The 26,348-nt window shown below is 42.6% G+C and overlaps 1 protein-coding gene across 5 annotated transcripts in view; it reads right to left on the bottom strand.

Annotated features, from left to right (window-relative positions):
• Csgalnact1 (chondroitin sulfate N-acetylgalactosaminyltransferase 1) overlaps positions 1–26,348 on the bottom strand; it is a 335,361-nt gene that overhangs the window by 279,717 nt on the left and 29,296 nt on the right. The window contains exon 3 of one of the 5 annotated variants that reach the window (XM_063275379.1): positions 19,152–19,210. The exons of the other annotated variants lie outside the window; for them this stretch is intronic. The gene's annotated coding sequence lies outside the window, so the exon portion shown is untranslated. The remainder of the gene's footprint in view (positions 1–19,151; positions 19,211–26,348) is intronic. 5 annotated transcript variants of the gene reach the window in all.

The following is a 26,348-nucleotide window of genomic DNA, read 5'->3' as shown; positions in this document are numbered from 1 at the left end:
GGCAATCTGGGATAAGAACCCTTACTTTGAGACACTATAAGTCAATAATATCAAACACAAAGCTAATAAGCTACTACCACCACCGCCACCATTACCACCACTACCATCACCACAACTACACACACACACACACACACACACACACACACACACACACACACACATCTAATCTTGATGTTGGTCTGTTGACACTGCCCAGTGCTGAATAACAATCTCTTTTCATTTTCTTCCATTCCCTAAATGGTCAGTGACTACTTTGAACTAAGCCCCAGCAACTCCCCTCCACTTGAGAGTGAAGGCATAAATCTGAGAGCACACTGGTTGCAAATAAACTCAGACATGGGAATCGGAACTTTTGTTGTTGCTGCTGCTGTTTTTGAGCAAATAAAAGTGGTTCACTCTACCCTAATTATATAGGACAAATAAAAAAGAACACTGAAGAACAACAACCAAAGAGTTATTTGTAGCTTTCATTCTTTGTCTATGAACTCATCAACCCGTGCCATTTAACAATTAACTTACTGAAATTAAGGAGAATGCTGTTTCATGCTCTAAAGGGATTCTGCCAGAGTGCTGAGAGCTACAACCCCTGCAGTAAAGGACAAAAGCTTGGCTCTGTGCATATCTCTGGTGTCAAAGCATACATTCCTCTACATCCTCCAAGGAAGTGTTCCTTCCTAAGAGGAAAGATGCAGTGCCAACAACTGAATCCTCAGGGAGCAGTTGAACCACTGCAGTGCAGGCAGCCATGGAGCTGAGGGATGCAGGTGTTAAAATGAGAGGCTGAAAGAGACTGAATCCGCTTTAAAGTGGTGCCTCTTCCTAGCCAGAGTCTGCAAAACACCGAGAAGCACCTCGGTTTAGTCTTGGAGGAGACATTTTAACTGGGAAGGGTAAACAGCAGTAGCCAATGTCAGCAGTGTGCAGTAGGCCATATTGAGTTTGAGTTTTTCCCTGGGGTGTGAAGCCATAGCAAAAGCATTGTATGACCAAATCCCCCTTCTTCTCAACACAACTATAGTCCACCCCCTAAAAATAGTCTACAAAAGGAAAACTTGCAACCTTAAGGAGGTATGAGAAACAGGAAGGAGGAAGCAGGAGAAATCTTACCAGTATTTAGGGAACCTTTCAATATGAGGTCACTGATATTTTCATCTATGACCCAAAATAACCCAAGTCAGGAAACCAGCATGTAGCTCAAGGAAAAACTATCAAAAGGTTAAGTGGGACTTGAAAACAACGGCATCAATGAAAATATCATTGCTGAGTCCAGGAAATTCTTGGTTGGTTGACAGATCAAGTGGTTCTATGTGCAAAAATACTGTATAATTAAGAATAGCAAATTATATTGTTTGGTCCAAATGTATAACTCTCTGAACTCAGGAACCAAATAAGACCATAACAGGCCATCTATCTACCCATTGTTTCCTTTAGCATTGCCTAGTGTAAAACAATGATGTTTGTTCAATAGGTCCGAAGTAGGAGGAAGCGTCCTTCTAATGCACGTATCAGAGGTGGAGTCCTTTTGACCTTAAACAATGATCAACAGCAGGTTAGTGAATAGGGAGATGGCTCCATATGTTAAATGGCTACTAGACAAGCATGAGTTTAAATCCCCACACTCACCTAAACCCAGTGAGCAGCAGTATGTCTATAACTCCAGCAGTGCTGGGAGGAGTGGAATCAGGAGGATCCTTTGAGCTTCTGGTCAACTAGCCTCATCAAACTAATGAGCTCCAGGTTCACCCGGTTTCAAAAAAATCACACGCAGTTCAATCAATGGAGGCATCTGCTGTTAAATACTGGCCTCCATATGTGCTCACATACCCACCTGGACATATATGCAACATAGATACACACACACACACACACACACACACACACACACACACACACATCATAATGATGTGTGTTGGGGCATTCTCTGTAATTATAATAAATCCTGGTACACTTCAAAGAGTAAAAGTCCCTATTAATAACTGTATTGATACTATTAGTAGAAATGAGACTGTCATAGAGCATGTGTAATGTCGTCCTCTCAAGTGCTACCTACAAACAAAACCAATAATGGAGAACAAGACAAACTTAACTAGCATGATTTTACAGATCTCAAAACCAGGGCTGGAGAGATGGCTCAGCAGTTAAGAGCACTGACTGCTCTTCCAGAGGTCCTGAGTTCAATTCCCAACAACCACATGGTGGCTCACAACCATCTGTAATGGGATCTGATGCCCTCTTCTTGTGTGTCTGAAGGCAGCTACACTGTATCCATATGCATAAAATATATTTTTAAGTTATCTTAAAACCAGATGAGATGCAAATAATAAAATTTTCCACAGATCCTGTAATGGTTAAACTTCTCTCAGTTGGGAATCAAGTAAAAGGAAATAGGTTGGCCCTTACTGTGGGAGATTTTCTTGATAAAATTGTTTGAAGATAGAACACTTGAACGTGGGCGACACCTTACAGTGGTATCTCAGGTAAAAGGAGATAGAAGGACAATGTGCTTTTTACCGGCTTGCTTCACTCTTGCTGGCAATTTCGTCTACCCTGTCGCTGCTACATTCCTTTGCTCACACCAGATGCCAGCTTCTTCAGGTTTCTAACATAGATTGAATTCCAGCAATTCTTTCAGGAATCTTCCAGGCCTTTGGCACTGGCTTGAAACTGCTAAGACATCCAGCCTTGTGAAGTAAGCAACTGCTGTGTTCTTGACTTTTCCAGTGTGGGCCAGCCATGGTCAGATTACCCAGACCATTATGTAAGCCCATCTAACACATTCCCTTTTATGTCTATCCACACCAATAGCTCCATCCCTCTACGGACCTCTACTGCAGATTGTGATACAGGAGTGGGATGCCTGCTATAAGAAACCGAGGCTTTGAAACTATTTTGTTGAAGAAATGTGAAAGTGTTTGATTTACTGGGCTAGAAAATCTTTTAAATTCAGGAAGAAGGGTTTAATGGAATATAGTCTAGTGGGAGGTTGAAGACAGTATATTGAGTAAAAGGACAGTGGAGACCTGACTCGTAATGTTTGAAAGAGGAACAAGGACTCTATCAGGAACTTGGCTAGGATCCATCTCTGTAAAGTCTTAGCCGAGAATCAGGCTTCCACACCCTGAGCTGAGATACTAAGTGAAGGCGAATTTCAAGAAAATGAACCAAGTTGTTTGGCAGAAGAGATTTTAAGGCAGAATCAAGCTGGTGTTGAAGAAGGAATTGTAATTCACGGTCAAGTCAACAGAACTGTAAAGAGGTCTTCTACGCTACAGTGAGACAATAGGCCTGTGTTTCCTTGGGATCAACAAACAAAAGTTAAGATAGCTGTGGTTCCAGTAGGGCTGGCTACATCTCAACCTGGAATGCAACTTGGCTATATCATAAGAGTCACCCATTTAGTACTGGTTTTGAAGGCATGAAGGAGGTAAGATTGAGGGGCTCATGGAGAACAGCTGAGGCCAGTCACTGTGTGGCAGGGCTAAAGTCTTGTAAAGCAATCCCAAAAGGCTGTTGTAAAAAGCTGTGAACATGGGGTTGGGGATTTAGCTCAGTGGTAAAGCACTTGCCTAGCAAGCGCAAGGCCCTGGGTTCGGTCCCCAGCTCCAAAAGAAAAAGAAAAAAAGCTGTGAACATGAGACCTAAGCTGCAGCCCAGACCCCAGAATATTGAAGATTCAATGACTGCAGGACATCCATCAAAGAGGACTTCAGCTGTGAATACAGCCAGCTTAAGCTTAAGAGAGTTGTGATCTATCTGGAGGAGTACGGCTGTCCCAGATATTGGCAGCTCCAATTACATTACAACCCCAGACACTCAGCCTAGAGCTACAGACTTTGGTGTGTATCCTGCCAGGGCTTGGTTTTCCACTGGTGCAATTGTTCTATCCTGATTTTTCTTTTTAAAATAAAAATGTCTACTCTGAGTATATTGGATGTATATAGTTTTTTACTCTATAGGAGCTTATAGCAAAAAGACCTTGGACTTTTAAAGTATTAGAATTTTTGTAAGACCATGGAAACTTTTAAGGTTGTACAATATTTAATATTATGAGACAAACTTGAGACTTTGGGGATAAGAGTGGAAGGTGATGGGTTAAAGTAAAGTGTTTGTGTCAAATTGGCAAGGAGTGGAGCTATGATGGTTAGTTTTGTCAACTAGGCAAAATCTAGATTCACTTCGGAAAGAGAGACTCAGTGAAAGATTGTCTAGATCAGGTTGGCCTGTGGGCATGTCTGTGAAGAATTTTCTTAATCAGATTAATTGAAATGGGAAGTCCCACCCTGACTATTCAAAGCACTAATTCACAGGCTGGTCTTTGGGCTGAATGAGACAGAGAGAGCCAACTAGTTATGAGAAAACACTCATGTATTCGTTTTTATTTTTTTCTCTGTTCTTGATTGTGGATTTAAGGATTTAAGGAACTGACTCAAGGTTTTACTACTTTGACTGTACCTCAGTAGAGAACTATAACCTAGAAGTGTGGGCTAAACTGGACCGTTCCTCCCCTAAGCTGCTTCTGTCAGCTATTTTAATTTCAGTAACAGAAAGAGGACTAATATAGCTTCATACTGAGAAAATATGAGCAAAGCGGAGAAAGGAGTTGAGGAGGAAGAAAGTAGTCTACTTTGGTTCTGAAGTCACGGTAGCTAGTCATAGTCCTCATTTTAATGGGGTTTTGTTTTGTTTTGTTTCATTTGTACTAAAGACTAAACCTGAGGTTCATACATCTGGGCAAGTGTTTTATCATGGAGTTATTACTATCCCAATTTTTAGATTTTTTTTTTCTTTTCCTTTTTCAGAGCTGGGGACCGAACCCAGAGCCTTGTGCTTGCTAGGCAAGCGCTCTACCACTGAGCTAAATCCCCAACCCCCCAATTTTTAGATTTTAATGGTTGAATTATGCAATGGTCTACTCCATGAAAGGTGCATGCATATAAGTTAGGAAGCTGCTATAGGAAGTTTTGTCACCGTCAAAAGCTTCATTTTGAAATTTGGAGCCCAATGCAACAATGTTGTTAGGTTCCTTGGGGATGTGGATTCACTGTCATGAAATGATTCATGTTTTTCTCTTGAGAGTGAGCTAGTTCTGCTGGCAGAGGTTCTGCTAGGAGACGAGCACAGTGAGGGATGGTGATCTTCAATTCATTCTGCTCGTGAAGGTGCTTGCCACAAAGCCCATCAACCTGAGGTCAATCTGAGCGACCCACAAGGTAGAAGGTGAGAACTGATTTCTGAAAGTGGTCTTCTGATCTTCACCCAAATACTGCGGCACTCAGTACATTAAATAAATGAATGAATGAATGAATGAATGAATGAATGAATGAATAAATAAATAAATAAATGTAAGTTTGTTAAAATTAAAAAGTTTGCCTTTATGAATATAAGTTTAGCCTCCTCGGCAATTTTGTGACCCTTTCTGCCCTCACGATATTATAAGTCATTTTTGGCCTTCATCAGAACAAGGCAAATGTCAACATCATGACCTTTAACTTCACAGAATCGTGAGCCAAACTAAAGTTCTTTCCTTTATAACACACTTGTAGTGTGTTGTTATTGAAGCAGAAAATGAATGAAGCTAAGACATCAAACCCATCATCCACTCTCTCACCACCCCTCACTCAACTAGAACAACACTGATCCTGTCCCATCACTGTGACTCCCACCCAGGTGAGGCATTGTCACCTCTAGCAGGAAGACCTTCTGAAATTCAGCCAGTGAATGATGACTAATCAAGATATTTGAATCGTTTTCTGAAACTCAAATATGTGGAGTCTACCAGGACCAGGATAAATGGAAGGTAGGAAGCTTTCTTAAAATTGAAAGCAAGTAGATCTGTCCTGAGAGACACAGCCAGAATACAGCAAATACATAGGCGAATGTCATCATTAAACCACTAAACTGAGAACGGGACCCCTATTGAAGGGATCAGAGAAAGGACTGAAAGAGCTTGAAGAGGCTCGAGACCCCATATGAACAACAATGCCAACCAACCAGAGCTTCCAGGGACTAAGCCACTACCTAAAGACTATACATGGACTGACCCTGGACTCTGACCTCATAGGTAGCAATGAATATCCTAGTAAGAGCACCAGTGGAAGGGGAAGCCCTTGGTCCTGCCAAGACTGAACCCCCAGTGAATGTAATTGTTGGGGGGAGGGCGGTAATGGGGGGAGGATGGGGAGGGGAACACCAATAGAGAAGGGGAGGGGGAGGGGCTAGGGGGATGTTGGCCCGGAAACTGGGAAAGGGAATAACAATCGAAATGTAAACAAGAAATACCCAAGTTAATAAAGATGAAAAAAAATTGAAAGCAAGTATAGAAAAGTTTAACAGTTCCACTTCCTCAACTGAAAAGCCTTGATACCCACTGGCTTCCATCACAATCATGTCCACGGGTGTTTGTGAATGAACAGTTTTGTTGGAAGTACTGAGTCTTTACAGGCTAAAGATGCTCAACAGAGTGAGAGAGTGCGACTTTGGGTCAGGAAGGCCTTTCCTCCTCTTCTACTTCCATTTCACCTCACTGATCTCTCCTTTGTCAGTTTTTTAAACCAAGGACAGCATAGAGGCCCAGGAAGAATGGGCCCAGCAGTACCACTGAGTGGCAGGGCAGACAAGATCCCATCGATTCCCATGATGTCCCAAAGGCATAACATCTAATCACATCTCCTACCACATAAGCAGACTCAGACATGTTGTTAGCTGCTCTGAGCTTATTTCCTCATCTACACTAGTCATCTCCATCCCACAAGGAAGAGCAAGTGGAAAGACAAGAATGCTGTTTGCACGCCTGTAATATCAGCACTTAGGACCCTGAGGCAGGAGGATTAAAAATGTAAGAGAAACCCCGACTGAGCAGTGGGAAAGGTAAATGCTGTCACATTTATGCTTGTCTATATTTTTGTTATCATTCTTTCTAAGGTGTATCTGAGTACATACATATGTGTGTGTGTGTATGTATGTATGTATGTATGTATGTATGTATGTATGTATGTATGTGTACTGGCTTGTGAAGACTGGAGGTCAATGTAGAATGTCTCCTTTAATAACTCTGTACCTTATGTTTTGCCACAGGATCTTTGGGATCTTTCACTGAACCCAGAGCTCACCAATTTGGGTAGACTGACTAGTCAGTAATTCCCAGGCATCTTCTTGTATCAACCTTCCCAGTGCTAGGATTTTGGGCACATGCCACCATTCCCAGCTTTTTCACATGGGTGACAGAAACCCAAACCCAGGCTTCATGGTTGCACCTCAAACACTTTACTGACTAAGCCATCTGCTTGGCCCTATTTTCGACATTTTTAAGGCACTGGTAGCAAGTTAAGGAAACAGAGTGAGGGCTGAATTCAATGAGATGCTATCTTGTGTTCTGGCGAAAAGTTTGCATACAAGTCGGAACATTTTTAATGAGAAAAGTTAATTTCATCTTTAAGTCTCTGGAAGAGGACTTTAGCTTCTTCCTAATGACCATTAAAATATCTTGATATTATTAATCATTCTCATATAAGAAATACGTACTTGTACAATCATGGGTCCCTTATCAAGGATATAATCCAGAAATTCCTTACAGGGTGATTTCATTCTTGTAGAAGCACCATAGTGTGTACTTGGACAAACTAAGACAACCACAACATTACCAGCGACAGAATTCTATGTGGTCATCATCATACCCACAGTCATTCGCTCGCAGGTCATTTTGTGGCACATAACTATGCCTATTGAGCTAAACACCATCCTAGACCAGGAGTCCAGTGATAGGGAACAGGCCTTGCTTAAAGGGTTTCATGCTGGTAAGATAAGAAAGACAAATGACAAGCAAACAGGAGCTGGAGAGATGGCTCGGTTAGTAAAACACCTGCCTTGAAGACATGGAGCTCTGCATTCCATCCCCAGAACCCACTAAAGACAGACAGACAGACAGACAGACAGATAGACAGACAGACAAAACCCAGCAAATTATAACCATCACCTCCTATAACCATGGAGTCTCCGTTTTGTCAACTACTCCTGTGCATGGGGCCCACCATGGAGTGTGGCAGATATATCCAATATCACTACATTAGAGAGCAAATTATTTTTGTTGATGGTGTTTGGTGGTTTTCTTTTTTGTCTTTTTGGTTATTATTTTCCTTCGAAAGGGTAAGAAAGTGCATGCAGGTGTATGTAGTACATGCCAGCATACTTACATTTATTTAAATATTCTTATCACAGGTATTTATTATTTTAATTTCTTTGTGCAATATATTTGTGTTGTATTCTTCCACCATCCCTAAATCCTCTCAGATCTCCTCACCTCCCTATATTGCTAATCTCATGTTCTTTCTCCCTTGCTATAGGACACAGAACCTCCTAGTTCCAACCACATTTCAGAAAGTTCCTTACTGTCCCTCTCAAATATACCCACCCTGCATTGAAGTGATCATGGCCTTGACCCTGCTTAATTACCTTCCCAGTACTAAAGTTATTCAATATTGCCTGTCAATATCTTTACAGGTGTGTGTGTGTGTGTGTGTGCTTGTGTGTGTGTGTGTGTGTGTGTGTGTGTGTGTTGTGTGTACCCACATGTGCATACCCGTATGCACATGCATGCATGCGTGTGTGTTCTATATCAAGGGAAGCTCAAGTGACCTTGTAGCTGGGAGACACCTTCTGAACTCATGAAGCAGAAAGGAGGCCAGGGTGGGGCTGAATACTGAAAGCACAGCTTCCTGATGGGGCCTTGGAGCTCTCACGAAGAGAGCCTCAGACCTTCAAAGCTCAGCCTGCCTTGAAACATTCTGAGGTAGCAATCTGGAGGGACTCTGCAGGTTACTCGGGTATTTGGAATGTTTAACATATGTGTCAGTCCATAAAAGCTCAGGGATAGCCTGTGGTAATTCAGAATAAAGACCTTCCATTTTCCAAAGACCCCTTTGGAGAATATTAATTCAAGTTTCATTCAAACCAGCAACCAAGCAAAACATATGGTTATGACTTGGTTAGGTAAGTGATTCAATCGTCAATGTGTCCCATTATCACATCACAGCTTGCAAGGAGACAAGCTACCAAGTCCCCATAGCTTTGTTTCTTCCTCCTTAAGGAATACTTCTAGGAAAAGTACCTAATTAACCAGCTTAATCTATGTCCCTGGAAATGATCTGTGACTTCTGGCTTAAAATATTAAAAACCTCAGGAAAAGCTATAAATTAATGTGATTGTCTCTGTCATTCTATAAAATGCATAATTGAAAATTAACACAGCTTGACTATATCTAGGGAGTTGGCAGGGTTTATAATCCATGTATGAGGAAATAATTACCATTCAGTAAGACTTGGGCAGCCTGACCTCTGGTTTACTTTACAGTACTCATCATGAGGCAGTAAGATCATCTGTAAGAAGGATGGTCCCATAAAAGACGCAGATCAGCTTAATGATTATGTACTTGAAAACAGGAAGCACACCAAGTTTACCACCGAGACCTTTCCAGAGGAAGGAGGGAGAACAAGCGGTCCAATTGTCTGAGATATTTTATTCCTTTTGTTTTAAAGCAATCTGGAGCAGAAAGGACTTAATACAAGTATTTATTAAGTCTATGGAGGGGGAGATGAGTACCTGTTGTCTTTCTCTCTGTGCTTTTCTGTAGGAAAAAAATATCCAAGAAGAGAGAACATGTTTGGAAGGAGGGAGATGCTTCATTTAACATTTCTTGTGAAATGTGTTAAATTGGGTAGGAGGCCTATAATTACTTCTTCACAGTGCAGTTTGCCAGTTTGAGAAGCAACTCTCCTGAACTCATCCTCAGAGTTTGTTCTGTTTTATTAATGCTGGAGAACCAACTGGAGTGCTGTTAAATGCTTTCCAGGTTGCCTAATGTATAGGTCCTTCTCCTATTCTGCTACTATGCTATCAGGCAGAATATGGTTCCTAGAAATATAGTTATTGTAATATATATATGGAGAGAGAGAAAAAGAGAAAGGGGGTGGGGGAGGGAGGGAGAGAGAGAGAGAGAGAGAGAGAGAGAGAGAGAGAGAGAGAGAGTTCCAGAGGACTAAGAACACTATGCTCATCGTTAAGAAAAATTGGCTATGTGACCTCTGCTTCCTTCAGACCTCTGCCAGTGCCCAAACAGCCTGAGATCAGCCTTTATGCAGTGCTCTCCTGTCTTTATGAATGTCGTTTTAGCATAAATATGTTCCAGAAGCTAACCAAACTTCAGGTTCTTTTGTGCCTGTAAAAGATGGCTGACAGTCCGCACATTTAGTCTAACCCAGGTACAAAGTAACTTGTCATCTGGGAACCCAGCGGACTTGTGTTTCAGGAAATAAAAAAGAGGTGGAAACTGTAAATTTAAAAACTCATATTTTTACCCAAATATGTTTATCAATCAATTTTATAGCAGTCGTAGATTTTTCTCTCTTCCACGACAGTGTGTCAGGGAAGGAGTAGAAGAAGAAAAAAAAAAAAAAAAGGCTGGAGAAAGAATTCTAAGCAACTCAGTGATAAACTGCATGGCTACTGTGATGAAATCCGGTAGATTGAATCCTGTGTGCTGATTGACAAGAAGTGGTGTACGCTATGGCTTCTATTTAAAGAAATGAACACTCCAAATAAAGCTTAACCTTATCTGGAAGCTTTTACAGCATAAACCCCAAAGCGGCAATACTCGCACACTCAAAAATTCATTATTTTTTTCAGAATCTTAATTGCTGAATGTGTCATAAGCTATAAAAAGAATGAACATGGAGGAGAAAAATGCTGCCTACCACCCTGCAGATTAGATGGCTGATTGCAGGGTCCTGGCAGGCTTCTTGAAGCTGACTCTGTGTGGACCACACTGAGTGCTTGGAGGCCAGGCTAACCAACTGCCATGTTCACGGGGATCCCCCTCCTGTCCTTTGTTGTGAGATACAATATTCTCCAACCTGGAAAAGGATGAATTAACCATACATGGTGTCATTGATCTCTCAGATGCTATCATGACGCTCACTTTCCCAAAAGCTCATCTCTGAACCCTGATGGAGGCACCAGCCCCCAGGAGGGAGCAAGCGGTGAGCACAAGGACAGATAGGTAACCACAAGACCAAGACCAGAGCTCACGCTTCTTCATGCACCCTCCACCCACACAGAGGCGGTTACTGAGTGTGGAGATGCCTAGCGACTGTACTTACTGCAATGCGATGTTTGGACAGAAGTAAACAACTGTGAGTGATCCAAGCAGATCAATCTGCTCATTTTGTCTTTTTTGCACATTTATTATCTCTTTGTAGAGAGAACATTCAAAGTTCTGTAACCCTGTGAGGTTGCAGGAGCGCAGGGGGCAAGTTAATGCTGACACCTGTCACTCTTGTGGTAGCCTCCTGAATAGCCAGCTCGCTGTTTGCCCTAAAGATTTCCCATCTGGGAGATGGCTCAGTGGATAAAGTGCTTGGGGCACAAACACAAGGATCTGAGCTCAGATGCCCAGACCTATGTAGAAAACCAGGTGAATCAGTGAACATTTATAATCCTATCGCTAGGCAAGCAGAGACAGGGGGATCTTTCTGGATCATCGGACAGAAATTTTTAATTCTAATCCAGGGTTTCTACCTGCCTTTGGCCATTTACTTCCTGAACAAAAGACACACACAACCTTTATATTTACAATAAGCCTTAATCAGCACTAGAGCTGGGCAGACATCTACACTCTATGCTATTAAATCTATTTCCTATTGATAACCCTGAGTTATTACTGTGTTTCATCTGGGCTGCTCCTAACTCCAGTCAGCCAGTCCTCAGGGCCATGGTTTCTTGACCCCTAACCCCTGGTGTCTTCATATTCTTCTCTTCTCCACATGGTCCCCTCTGACTCGAGTCTGGGAACCCTAAATCCCACCTATGTCAATTCTGCACAGCTATAGGCTGTAGGCATCTTTATCTACGAATCAGAAATAACTTGGGGCAAGGTCACATAGTGTCACTTAGGTCTACATTCGGACTCTCTAGTCTATGGGCAACCACGTCTTGGGGGCCTGCACCTAACCTTACAATACACAGCAAAAGACTCAAACTCAACACTGTCTGGTCAAATTTGAGAACTCAGGGTTCAGTGAAAAACATTGTCTCAAAAATTAAGCCACTGAAGAGAAGCTTAATATTCACCCCTGGCTTATACACATGCATATACACATGTGCATGGGAACCTGTACAAGTATGTGCACATGCGTGCATACACACACACACATACACACACACACACACACACACACACACACACACACACACGAGAGAGAGAGAGACAGAGAGAGAGAGAGAGACAGAGACAGACAGAGACAGAGAGGATAACCTGTCTATTTAAACAATTGCTAATTCCTCTCCTTTAGGTCAGATTTCTTTCCTGCCCAGGACACTGCTTAATTACTCGTTCTTTGTACAAGGTTTGTCCTGTCTGGAAAGTAGTCCTATGTCTAAATATGTTTCAACTCATCTAAGAGAATGCAAGGTCTTCCTATTATGTTAATCATGGTTTATTATTAAGTACCTGTTATACATTATTACCTTGTAATTTATTCTGCAATAACAGTACACTTTTCTTTTAAAGGATTAAAATTTCACATTCACAGTTTCTTACATTCTCATCCCACTCCCAATACCTAAATATCACTGGAAAGAAAGATTAATGTCAGTCTGCTTATAGCATTCCTCTTCAAAATACAGTCATAATTATATGCAATTAAGGGTCAGCAGCCCTATGTGAAATCTTTCGTTCTCCTCTTAGCAGCTTTGTGTCCTCAAGCAAATGACTGAAACTTCTAAGCTTCAGTGGGGATAAACTGAGGGAAAATTAATAATTCACAGGATTACTGTGAGGATTAATTGAGATAATGCACCGTACAGGAGTTTGCTTTTTTTGGATAAGCATCATTTAAAAATAATTGCTTTTGGCAAAAAGAAGGAGAGTGTTCGCTGAATCCTGTACCATGATCAGTGTTCCTCCACTGTCAGTATGTGTTAGAATCCATAACCTAAAAGCTTACCACACAGGATGGAAGCCCAGGAATGTTCTAAGTCTGTGAATACCTGCCAGACCTCCTGACTATAGGGCTCACTGCTAAGAGCTCTAATCGGCCATGATGAAAGGTCTGAAGCAACCGTGCGTCCTTTGTCCCATCTACAGAGACAAAAAAGCCCAAGACTGAATGAAGTTAAAAAACAGTGTGTACACTTTCCACGCTGCCACATGAAGTACATAGATGCAGGCGTAAGAACCAGGCAACAGACACACTTTCTTTAACTCTTGCATTCGATGGCTGTTTCTGTGCCATACGAAGCTATCAGTGTTAAACGGGATGCCTAGGAATTTCCAAAAACAATGGTTCTGAGCATGTCACTCATTTACCTGACACCATTCAGATGATTTAGTCATCTCTGTACCTTCCCCATTTCCTCCCATGACTTGCTACCTACCTCTCTCTATGCTTGGGGCCGCGCAGAACCTATCTTGGTTAAATTTCTAATGCAGTAATAAATACCAAGGATAAAAGTAACTTGAGGATGCCAGGGTTTATTTCACTTCACAAATTATACCATCATGGAGGAAATTCTTGGTGGGAACTCAAGGTGAGAACCTGGAGGCAGGACTGAAACAGAGGCCATAGAGGAACAAGGCTTACTGGCTTGCTCTGGCTTTTTCAGTTTGCTTTCTTATATACCAGGACCAACAGCCCCAGGAATGGCACTCTGCCCACCATGGGCTGGGCCCTCCTACATCAACCATTAATCAAGAAAATACCTAATACATTTGAATTTGCCAATAGGCACTTTTTTTACCCAAATTATTAATTAACTTATTAACAAATTATTGTTTGATAAATTAATGGATGATAATTGGTATTATTATATTTATGTTACATCATCTCTCCCCCATCCTGTAAACTCCTCCAGACCATTATGAATTTGCTCCATTTCTTGGATTGCTATAATCCAGCCTTCTCATATCTGAAGCTGTCCTTAGATATTCTGGCTATAAACAGGCTTTCTCTCCACTCTACATAATTTCTCGGATTTGACCGACTTGTCAAACTTGTCTTGAGCTACAGACACTAAGCAGGATTCTTTCCCCTTCAGTTCCTACCTGATAACTGCTAGAGAATTTCTCTTGCCTCTTACTCCTGGGAGTGTGAAGGACCTGGCAGTGCATATTTGTAAATGAACCTCAGTTTCGTGCTGGCTCGTACCAGAGCTTTCCACATTACTTTCCTTTTTGACTCACATGTTTTTCTGACTTAATATATTTTATCTGGCTATGTTGCTTGCATTTTTATTTGGATGGAGGGAGGCAGTGGGAGAAAGCTCCATTCATTCCTAACCACTCTTGGCACAAACAGCCTTTTAGTCCCTAGATGCACAGTTGGAAGGCCTTCACATGTTGCTGTTTGCTGTTACAAAAAGAGGTACCTAGAAGTGTGCACAAGGTCTTGACTGTCGCTGTCATGACTAGCCAGGACTCACCCGGCTCTCAATGATGCCTGTGTACAACAACAGCAAGGCTGGCTGTTTAAGCTGCATATGCTTGTTTGAGTCATTTCTGTGTGGGAGTGTGCTACACAATGCTAGAAGCCCACATGGTACGTTCCTTCTTTCTTTACCAAGACAAATGCATCTTTGCTGCAGTCTGCAATGCATCCTTTTAAGCAGAAATCACATAAAGGAGTTAGAAGATCAGATGATGGTGGGGAAGCACTTGCAGAAACAACTGTGAGGATCCCGGGTCAGATGCCCAACACCCATGTAGAAGCAAGGTGGGTTACGTCAGCACACCTGCAAGCCAGGGCTTGGGGGTGGAGATCGTCATGATCCCTAGAGAAGATGACTAGCTAGTATAGACAAAGAAGGCAGCTCTGGGTTCAAGGGAGAGACCATGACTCCAAGTATAAAGGAGAGAACAACCAAGGAACAAATCTTACACCCACCTTTGCCATCCACACACATGTATACATGCACACACATACATGTAAACGTACCCACACATGTGCCTCTATGCACACACCAAAAACGTCTGCAAAATCATAAAAATAAATAAAGCGGTAACGACAATTAACACTTCCTTTATGCAGCTGAAGGAGGCCCATCATGGAGGATGGTCACGTGCCACACTTCTGGCCAATGAACCACCTCGTTAGAACCTCCCAGCCGAGCCAATGCTCTAATAAAGGTTGACTACTATAGTGCTTTCCAAACTGTAAACTGATGCAACATGAGTTTAAAATTTCACACCAGACCTTTTGATAGTCACAGTTCAAGCACAGACTTAAAACAATGTAGTCATTATTCTGGAGCAATAAACCAGGCCTCTAGACTGCAATATATCTTTTCTGAATACCTCCAGATTACCCTGTACACACACACACACACACACACACACACACACACACACACACACAGAGAGAGAGAGTATTAAAATGTGTTTCAGTCCCATATGACAGCAGCAGGCTACTCACAGTTCCCCCCAAACAAGGTCAGGCTCTGCATATTACTCACAGTACAGTTTTGTCTTAGTTTGATTTTGATTTTGTTTAGTCCCCACTGTAGGATGTAAAGATGTTATTGAAAATTTGACAGGGCAGATGGCTCAGTTGGCAAAGGGCCTGGCTCTGTACTATTAGAACCTGGATTCGGATATCCAGTACCACATAAAAACTAGAATGTGGTCACACACACTTCTGTAATCTAAATGCTACAGTGGCAGAGACAGGTGGATTCTCAGAGCAAAGATCACTGGCCAACCAATCTAGTCCATTAGTGAACTCTGGGTTAAGTGAAGAGTTTGGTCTAGAAAGATCAGAAGGAGGGCTGACAAGAGGGTTCTACCAAGACTGACAACCTAAGTTCGAACCTGAGGACACCCATGTGGTGGAATGAGAGATACAATTCCTATAAGCCATCTACTGGCATTTACAAACACACACACACACACACAGCGCAAATGCAGAAACTTAAATTATAAAAATATATACTTATTCCAAAATCTAAAACAAACTAAACCTGAAATACCTCTAGCCTCAAACATCTTGGGTAAAGGATACACAAGGTATAATAAAAAGAACACAGGTACGGCCTACATGTCTGCATGCCCCGGTTTTCCCTTCTCACTATGTGGATATAAAGACAGAAGGACAGAAGTATTTCCCAAACCCAGGGGTAGCAAGGAATGCAGAGCAGACAGGTGAAGGATGCTGCTACCTGATGACGTTGAAAATCTGCTTGCCAGTGCCAGGCCACCACCCCAGGGTCCCCCATAGCCAGGCGGAGACAAGTCCTGGATTTACATCCCGCACTTTAGATTTAGCATTGGACCCCACCAGCCTCCATCCCTAGGAATGACAGAGGTCTGTGTTTAGTAATGAGAGAGATAAAGGAAGTCGTGATCCAAGCCTACACCAGTTGTCATTTGTGAGGGTAGATAAGAGGCTGAGGAGTGGTTTTCACAATTCTAAATGTAATGTGACCACAGCTGGAGTGCTCGAGGGAGACCGGGAGAGGGAGAAATGATGTGGAGTTAAAAGCATTTAAATTGGGCCGGGTGGCACTAAAATGCCACATTTGTCCCACCTGGAGAGCCACTGTGCGGTCTAAGAAGATAAACCTCCATGGGTAGAACTGAACAAAATCCTCATCACAGGGAGTACTGTCAAGCAGTAACCATCACTGTCTGCATGGGGCTAGATGGAGAAGCTACTCCGGAGACATAGAACTGCGTCATTCTGATTCCCTCACCCTGATACCCCTCTCCCTTCCTTTCAAACAGTGTCCTAAACATGTGGTGTTGGTGCCCTCACCCTAAAGTTTTCCTCTATCCCTCCCTTGGGGATACTGGTGCTGCTGGCTTATGCCTTAAGGTACCCCAGGCAGAGCAGCATCACGCAGCAGGCCTTTCAATCAAGCCTTTGCTCAGGAGTCTGGGCCTGGGGCCTGTCCTGAATGGGCCCCAGATGAGAGCAGCAGCTATGAGCAGAGTCCTCCATCCAGCTTGAAAACCTCAGCCCTCATCTCCTGGCATGGCTACACAGAAGGCCTGCACAGCCAAGAAAACATGTGTAAGACTTTAGAGCAGTTTTCTGGCTTACAGTGGGTCAGGGTGAGAAATGCAGGTCATCAGATACATCAAACAGTGCAGCCAGCCTTATCGCACTCTGTGGGTAAATCTTCCAACCTATACAATTCATTAGGTTATCTGTTGAGTGGCACCCAAGAGCCACGTGGAGGATATCGGCCGTGCCTTACTCTTGTAAAAAGAAAAATAGATCGTTGTGGCCTGTTTTCATTACAAGCACATTTAGAGCTCATGAGAGAACCACACATAAGCAGGAGGCTCTATGCCCCTGTCCGTCCTAGCTGGCAGCTCCCGCCTCCTTGTCTACGTGCTCTGAGTTCATCTTAGGGCTGAAATGTTACAGGCAAAACAGAGTGTGAGCACAAGTACTAGCATATGGGAGGATCTCAAGCCCTGGGATATTCATTAGATAAGCTGTTGTGTCCTGAACCAACAGGATGGGAAAGAAGGGGAGAAGGCATTCCTTAGATGACACAGTGGTTATAGCTCCCTGAAGAACTCAGTCAGTGGCAAGGGAGGTGGGGGGAGATGCGATCAGAAATGTAAGCACCCTTGTCGCGTACTGAATAAGCACACCAGCTGCTTCTGACTTTTGTCTAGGCTGACCCCTGGCTTCTTTAGATCCTAAATAACTGTCTGTCCTTCCCTCACCACTCTGACGCTCCAGTATTTTTCTAAGTGAAGACCATGACCCTGCTTTCTGACCAAACTTCCAAAGCCTGCTGCTGGCTGCACGCTGTCCCCAATTCACCAGTCACCTCAACTAAAGGAGCCAAACTTCACGTTCTGCTGAAACCATACGGGCTTCAGAGCAGATCGCCCATGTCCTCAGAAGCCCCATATAATGGCTCTGGTAGACTTGGCTTCTTTTCCCCATGCCAAGCCCCTGCTCACCAGGGTGTCAACTCCTCCTTCCACTCCAAAGCTATGCACACTAGTAACAGCCTTCAGGCCCCCTTTCTTGGTCTGCAGCCTTTCTTCAAAGGCTACTTGGTCTTCTCTGTAAACAACATCCTGGAGATCCTGCTGTCTGGTCATGCTGATCACACCTGAGTTCCCTCTAGAATCTGAAGCCCTCTGCCTCTCCTGACCCATGGACTTCGGTCAACATGTATGGAAACTATCATTCTCATTGCAAAATCAGTAACTACAAAAAATGCTTTAACCCTAAATAAAAGGACTGACAAAAGTCTACTGAATACAATGTCTGAAATCTAACAGGCTAAATTCAAAAAGATAATGTAACGCAGAGTCAAAAAGTGTCATGTAATCCAAGGGAAACACATTCTGGTCTAATGAGATGGGCAACACATACAAATTAATATATTCAAGTTAGTTTTGCCTATGTCTTTTGCATAAAGTCAATATTTCCACAGATCATTAAATATAATCCCTTAGCATATTAATTTCAAAAGAAAAACAATAGCTATAGAAACAAACTTTCTGACACATGTGAGTTGTAAAAATAATTTCGAAAATGTTGCAGTTAACTGTCTGCACATGCGAAGTACCAGTTCAGAGTAACTCTTGAATGCAAACAAAGATAGAAGTTTTATATTGATTTTTTTACCCATAATTTAAAGTTGATTAATTGAGTCTGCCTTTAAGTTCAGTTCAATGAAAGCAATTTGCTTACATTTCAGATGGGTTTAAAATGAGTTTTTATTTACTCACTTGTTTCCTAATTAGATGTGAAAAGAACATAAAACCAAGAAGGCGGCAAGAATAATCCAGCCTTGGGCAACCCCGCTTGTCCTGTAAACTCTTCTTTTCCCAGGAAGACACAGCACAGTGCCTGGGACACAGAAGGCCTCAATCAATATTTCATATAGATATATAAATCCATTGTTTCTTAACTGCTTGTGATTTTATGATGCCATTAGCTTATTGAAATTATAATTGCAACTGTAAATATTTGGACATCCACTGTTTAGAAACGCTGTTTAATGGTAAGGAAACAGGGCCTGGCCAGGTTCAGCTTACAGGCCCAGAAAAAAGGAAGTATCTAAGTTGGGGTTTCTATTTCTGGGATTAAACCAAATGCAACTTTAGAGGGAAAGGGTTTATTTTAGCTTACCTTTCCACATTGCACTCCATCACTGAGGGAAGTTGGAGCAAGAACTCAAAGGCAGGAACCTGGAAACAGAAGCCATAAAGGAACGCTGCTTGCTGGCTTTCTCCCCGTGGCTTACTCAGCCTGCTTTCTTATATAGCTCAGGAGTACCCACCTAGGGATCATAACACCCATAGTGAATTCTGCCCTCCCATATCAACTACTAATCAAGAAAACGTTCCCCAGGTTGATGGAGGCATTTTCTCAATTGAGGTTCTCACTTCCTAAAAGATGTTAACTTATGTCTAAAAAACAAACAACTAAACAAAACAAAAAAGAACAACAACAAACTATTAGAACAGTGGGAAGCAGAGCCAAAATGCAAATGCTGGTATAGCTGGTATAGCCACAAAGTTCTCCATTCCCATTTAAACAGCACCTAGTGGTAAGGCTGCCTACTTGGCCAATGTACCAACAGACATCTATAACTACCTGATATAATCTGGCTTCCTGCCTAGCAGCAGATCCATGGTCCTGAGGGATTTCTCACAATCAAGAAACAAGGTAGAATACTGGCCCTGTGCTCTCACCTGTGCAAAACTATTGCTTGAAGACCCAAGCCTGGGTTCCACAGGAACTCCAGCTCTTCTATGCAGAAATAACATCAAAGAGGCCTATTCTCCCACAGCAACATGGGAAGCCAAGTAAATATTAGAACATTGTTTGAGAATGAGAATAGATGTAGCCATTTCACAGGTCTCCTGAGAGCAACTAGGCTATTTGGGTTTTATTGGCTATCAATACCTACCTCTAGCTTCTAATCTGGGGACAAAAATTAGATAGGAAATTCTTATTTTCATCATCTCCATCATAAAGAAAGCCTCATCTATGTGAATATCTATGTGCATGCTGGTTTATGTGCATGCCTGTCTGGGTACATGTCCATCTACATGCCTGTCCATCTATGTGTATATCCATTTATGTGCATATCTGACTAATTGGGTTATTCTCAAGCCCATGTTCTGGAACCGTCCATTTTTAAAAAGAGCAATGTTCTAGGCCACACTCCACTTCAAATGAATGAATTCAGATTAAAATTTAAGATCACGGATGGGCAAGATAGTACAGTTGGTAAAGCACTTGCCACAGAAGCACAAGGCCTTGAGTTCAAGCCCCCAGGACTCACATAAGAAGCCCCACACAGAGGTGCACACTTGTAATCCCAGCACTGGAAAGACAGAGAGGTCACCTGCAGTAACCTTCAGCTGTGACAAATGTGAGACACCCAAACAAACTACAAACTGTCTCAAAGACACAGGGCGGAGAGCTAGCTCTTCAGGAGTAATACCAGAGGGTGATCTCTGCCTCCACTTACACAGGGTGCAAGTGTACCCAAATGCATATATGTACCTGCACATAAACAAATACGCTTTCATGCATGCATGCATGTACACATGCATACACACATACACACATACACACATTCACACATACACACATACACACATTCACACATACACACATACACACATACACACACACATATATATATATTTTTTAAGGTCAATTTTAATTCCCTTATTTTCAAACCCCGATAATTGGGGGACCTTTTGATGTAATTCTAAAAGGTTGAAAACAGCATCATATGTGTGTTTAATATTTTTAACATGTTACTTATAGGGAAGTGATCCAAAACAGCCAAACTGTTAGTGACGACCATTACAAAGGTGTCATTATTACTCAGTTCACTGGGAAATGTCTGGTTTTTATGTTCTCTGAATGCAAGTATTATACTCTAAATGATGTAAGTAAATATTTATCTATAAACCACAAGACAAGGTGACTTATTTCTCAGGTCAACAAGAGCAGACAATGGAACAGGACATTTAAAGCTGTCACCGCTGAATGAGTGCCAACAGGGAAAAGAAAAAATATGAAGGTGGAGAAGACAGTGAGCCAACAAGTCTTCTCTCTGATGTAGAATTCAGAGGTCACACTGGTCTTTGAACACTGTAACTTCCTTCTTGAAAAAAGCACCTCCTCTGAGCAGTTTATAATTATTTTAATGATACTGTTGCATCATAGAATAGTACCTTACATGAGAAAATTCTAAAAACACTTTGGAAAGTCCAAGTGGCTATATTAAGAGCCACATAAACAATCCTGGCTCCAAACTTAGGTGAAAATATAAGCACTTTGAAATAGATGTCTAACCTATCCTTCCCCCTGTAGCCAGTGTGGATCTTTAACAAATAAAGAGACATTTTTTAACCAATAGAACTTAAGAATATATTGCCCTCTGTGCTGGGGGAGGGGCGCAAATCTCCCATGTAGGAAACTGTACCATTTCCTGGCTACTCGTACCGAATGCAGGACTTGACTATGTAGCACGGGCTTGCCTTAACCCCACAAAACCCCTGTCTTAGGTTCCTGAGTGCTAGAATTATAACTTCACATGGCCACCATGCTTGACCCTAACTAGAGTTTCTCCATAAAGCTCCCATGCTAATTTCGAATTTCCCAGTCACCCGATCAAGAGTTGTCCAAGGACCCAAGGCAGCCACTATCCAACAGTACTTCTGTATGAATTTCTGTCAACTTGGCAGCTTAACACACACAGAGGGAGAGAGAGAGAGAGAGAGAGAGAGAGAGAGAGAGAGAGAGAGGCAGACAGAGAGACAGAGACAGAGAAACACACATACCATCTTCTAATTATGGAGGTTAGAAATCCAAGGTAGGCCTCACTAGAGGTTGTCTATGCTTCTTGGACAATGACTCATCTCCCATATCCCAGCATCAGCACAGATGGACTGAATATTTTTCACCCTGAAGCACTATAGTTCTCTGATTTCATCATCACTTGTCTTCTTGTGACTCCAGTCACACCTTGAAAGATTTCCTTTAACATCTAAAGTAATATTATAGATTGTGAGAATTAGGCCATCACTGGGAGGTTAGGATTCTGCCCTCCACAAACCATCTAATATATAAATGTTTGCAAAATACATAAAGGAACCGTGGATTCAAAACAAGCCACAGAGACAGAAGTGCTCTGATGTTCCAGGTCCTATGGTCTTATGGACTTATTGTACAGAAAGAAATATATTGGCCCCTGTGTGGCAATATATTTCATGTGTCATGACCTTTCAGGTAGGGCATAGGGCTGATCCAGGCACTAAGGTAAGAGGCAGAGTGGACCATGTATCTGTGGTGCCCCACATTGCATTTTTTTTTCTTTTTTTCGGAGCTGGGGACTGAACCCAGGGCCTTGCGCTCGCTAGGCAAGCGCTCTTCCGCTGAGCTAAATCCCCAACCCCCCACATTGCATTCTTTAGCTAGCAATAGATAGCTCTCTAGATCCAGTCTGCCTGAACAGGAAGCTGAACTCTCTGGGTCTCCTTGACTGTACCTCAGTACCTTGACTGCAGGCCTCCATCTGTCCATCTGTTTGCTTGTGTGAATTTTGACCTTGTGTCCATCTTTACTCAAGTACCCACTTTAGACCAGGAATGAGTGTGGAGTCCGAATCTTTCAAGAACTTCCCATTTATCACTGGTACAGAATTCCAAGGCACTAAGCTATGGGAATTTCTCTGTCATTGCGGTCTACCTTCCATACCAGATAGAGATGGGTGAGCTCCAGAATGCAAGCCATCCATAACCCACTGCCTGTCCAAGACATGGGGGTGCTGCTGGGAGGCAGCCTGATACAGGCTCGTGGGCAGGGGGCAGGATTGGGTTCACAGAAAATTAGAGGGAAGTACAGAGATTTCCAATATATCACTTACACCAGGCAACATATGCCCAACCTCCTCCATTACCGTCATCCCACACTAGAGTGCTGTGCTTTTGACAACTGATGAACACACTCTGACACATTTTAATCAACCAAACTGCCTACGTTATATTAAGACTTAGTCTCAGAATTGTACACTGTATGGGGGCCATGGTTTAGACTGTCACTCATAGACCTATGAGTTAAAAAGGCTGTGGTCCCAAGAGAGGCATAGTGAGAAGATGATGCATATCTGTTGGGGGTGGATCTCATGAACATTCTTTGGTTCTTGAGGTCCTTAAAGGGGTCGTGAGGCCGCCCTAGTATCTTCCTGGCTTATAGGGTAAATGGTTTCGCTCTGAATCATATACTCCTTCCACGATTTACTGCTTCATTAGAGGACTCCAGTGTTTCCCTATAATGAAGAAAAATGACTAATACAGTGGCTTGTGATATTTCTCTCCCTATCTATCTATCTATCTATCTATCTATCTATCTATCTATCTATCATCTGTCTGTCCCTGTGTGTGTGTGTGTGTGTGTGTGTGTGTGTGTGTGTGTGTGTGTGTTTTAGCTCATGGTTTCAGAAGTGTCAGTCCATCATGGTGGGAAAAGAATGAACCTGGTGCAGTTCAGCTCCTGGTGGCAGGACAGCCAAGCAATGGAGTTTTCATATAGTGGTGCAACAGGAACCAGGGAGTGACTGAAACAAGAGGCCAGATCATAACCTGCAAAGTCATATCCCCAGTTACCCACCTCCTCAGCTAGGCTTCAGCTCCTAAAGAGTCTACAGACCCAACAGCAGCCATCAGCCAGGAAAGAAGTACTCAAAACATGAGCCTGTGTGGAGCACCTTGGTTTCAAGCCAGGTTACCCAAGGAACACCTAGGGAAAATTATGAGAACTTGAAATCGCTAACAAAATATTGGTAATTCTGCCCAAGATAACTGGAAGTTAGAAAGCAGTGAGGCACATAGATTTAAAGTGCATTGTAAATGATTGAAATTTAAAGATCAGTAGACCTTTTTTTCCTAACAAAATATAAAATCATTAGAAATGATTCAGCAGTGAAGAGCTCCTGCAGAGGGCCCAAATCCAATATCCAGAATGCACATCAAGCAATTCACAACCACCTGAAAGCCCAGCTCCAGAAGAATCCGCTGCCCGCCTCTGACTTCCATAGCACCTGCACACACATGCACATATTACTTCCATAGCACCTGCACACACATGCACATATTATATATGCACAAACATATACACTCAGATAGACAGACAGATAAATGTAATCATCCTTGTAATCAAACATTATAAAACCACTTCCATGAAACTGATAAAATTCTTTTCAGGGATGGAGTCTTTTCCCTTTGTGCCTGCTTAGAATGCACAGCATGATGGTTTGGTATGTTTATATATTATGGAATGAGTAAGTCACGATAATCTTTATTTCCTGGGTCAAGAAAACAGCTCAATGTGTAAACACACTTTCTGTGCAAGGCTGGTGACCAAATTTGACCCCTCAAATCCATGTAAAGTTGGAAGAGAACTGTCGCCACATAGGTATGTACCAATGCATACGTTCCCACACAAACACACCATGAATACAGACTGTAAATCTTTAATTTTTAAGAATTAACCAACATTTTTATTGCTGTATAACTTATCATATCTCTGCCTAAAAGAAAATTTGTCACCTATTCTCTTAGGAATTTGCAAATATATTATTGTTGTTAGTTATAGTCACTATATGAAACCAGTATGGGGCAGAATGAAACTGTATGAACCATACAACACTATGAAAAAATAGAATGAAAAATGGGGGAAGGATAGTATATCACTCACCAACGGAGATCTCTTTGGGACTGCAAGAGTCACAGGTTCATTAACTGCACCCATGGGAGTCAGTGCTGACTCTTCTCAACAGAAGGAGTCTCCTTAAGACAACTGGGGCTCAGGAGATCGGGAGGGGAGCTGAGCAAACAAGGTTTAAAATAAGGTAGAACTATGGCAGTTCTAGAAATTTCTAGGTGGCAACTTGAAGAACTTCTTCACATGGAAATAGACCAAGTGAAGACATGACTGTTGGCATATTTTTATTTTTATCTTTTTTTTTTTTTTTTGAGAAAGGGTTACTCTCTGTAACAGCCCTAGATGTCCTGGAACTCTTGTCATAGACAGGCTGGCTTCAAACTCAAAAAAATCTGCCTACCTCTGCCTCCCAAGTGTTGGGATCAAAGGTGTGTGCCACCAGGCTTGGCAGGCTGTCAGCATTTTTAATTGCCAGAAATCCTTGGAAAGAGGTCTCCGGGGTGCCCACTCTGGGTCAGGTGCCCACCCGGGGGATAAGCGAGAACTAGCACGTGCGTCTCAATCCAGCGAGACTCTGCCTGGAAGTGCAGAGACATAGTTCCTCTAGTAGGAACTGAAAGTTTTAGGGGAAGGAGATGATTGACAGTTTTAAAACGGAAGTCCTTATCAGTAGACGTGTGAGAGTTTTACTTCCACCTTTTAAGTTCCTATGTTCTTCCAGGTTTCTTGTAGTGATGATAGGTTATTTCGTTACCAGGATAACCACATTCTCTTTTCTTCATACACAGTACAGACTGCTGATTGCCCAGAGACTCCACTTTTCCTAACACTATGGCTAAATTGTGTTTCCCGTTCTTCCTCACAGGTAGCTTGTGGTACTGCAACCAAGGTGGGAATAACTAAGTGACTTTAATAAAAGGTCGTAGAAAGTTCTGTGTGATAAACCCGAGAGTCCTGGTGGCACATACTCCCTTCCCCCTCCTTACAAGTGAATTCTGCTCACAGCTGCCACGTGGCTCCCTGAAGATGTGACACACACTGCCCTACCCACCCTACACTCCTAGAACACCTCCTTCACCCTGTACGCTCCAGTGACACCAAATAAAAGGGAAGCTGGTGTGTACTTCCTTCAGGCTCTAAAACTGTGTGGAGTCTCTATGCTGTAACACCCTGGCTTCATCCTAATAAAAAGGGATCAAGAAGCCAACCTGGAGCTCCTGTTGGCCTGCTTGGCATACGCTGAGAGACCGTGTCACGGGTTGATTAAGAGCCCACACCTGGGATCCAAACACCGGTTCTTAAAGCCGCACTCCAGCCCTTCCCAGATTCATCACCTGGGTGAGCGATTCAGGCATCCACTGCCTCAGTTTCCTCTCTGGTAAGACTGAGCAGCACCCACTTCACAAGCTGCTCCATGAGAACTCAAAGATGGCTCTGTGGAAACTTTTCATTACCACTGGAAGCGAGAAGCCTGGAATGATCTCTGCACTATTTCAAAAGAAGTCACACTCTTTACAGTCATAGGTCAGCTACTGGGAAAGCATGGATACACACTCAGATCCGCCCTCAAAACAAGCAGGGAGTGAGGACCAAGGCTACAAACAGAGGCTTGTGCTGCTGGTGTTGTGGATGGAATCG

The sequence above is a fragment of the Rattus norvegicus genome, chromosome 16, assembly GCF_036323735.1.
Source record: "Rattus norvegicus strain BN/NHsdMcwi chromosome 16, GRCr8, whole genome shotgun sequence".
Taxonomy (NCBI): Eukaryota; Metazoa; Chordata; class Mammalia; order Rodentia; family Muridae; genus Rattus; species Rattus norvegicus.
The sequence above is the reverse complement of the archived record's forward strand: the minus strand, read 5'-3'. Positions and strand labels throughout refer to the sequence as shown.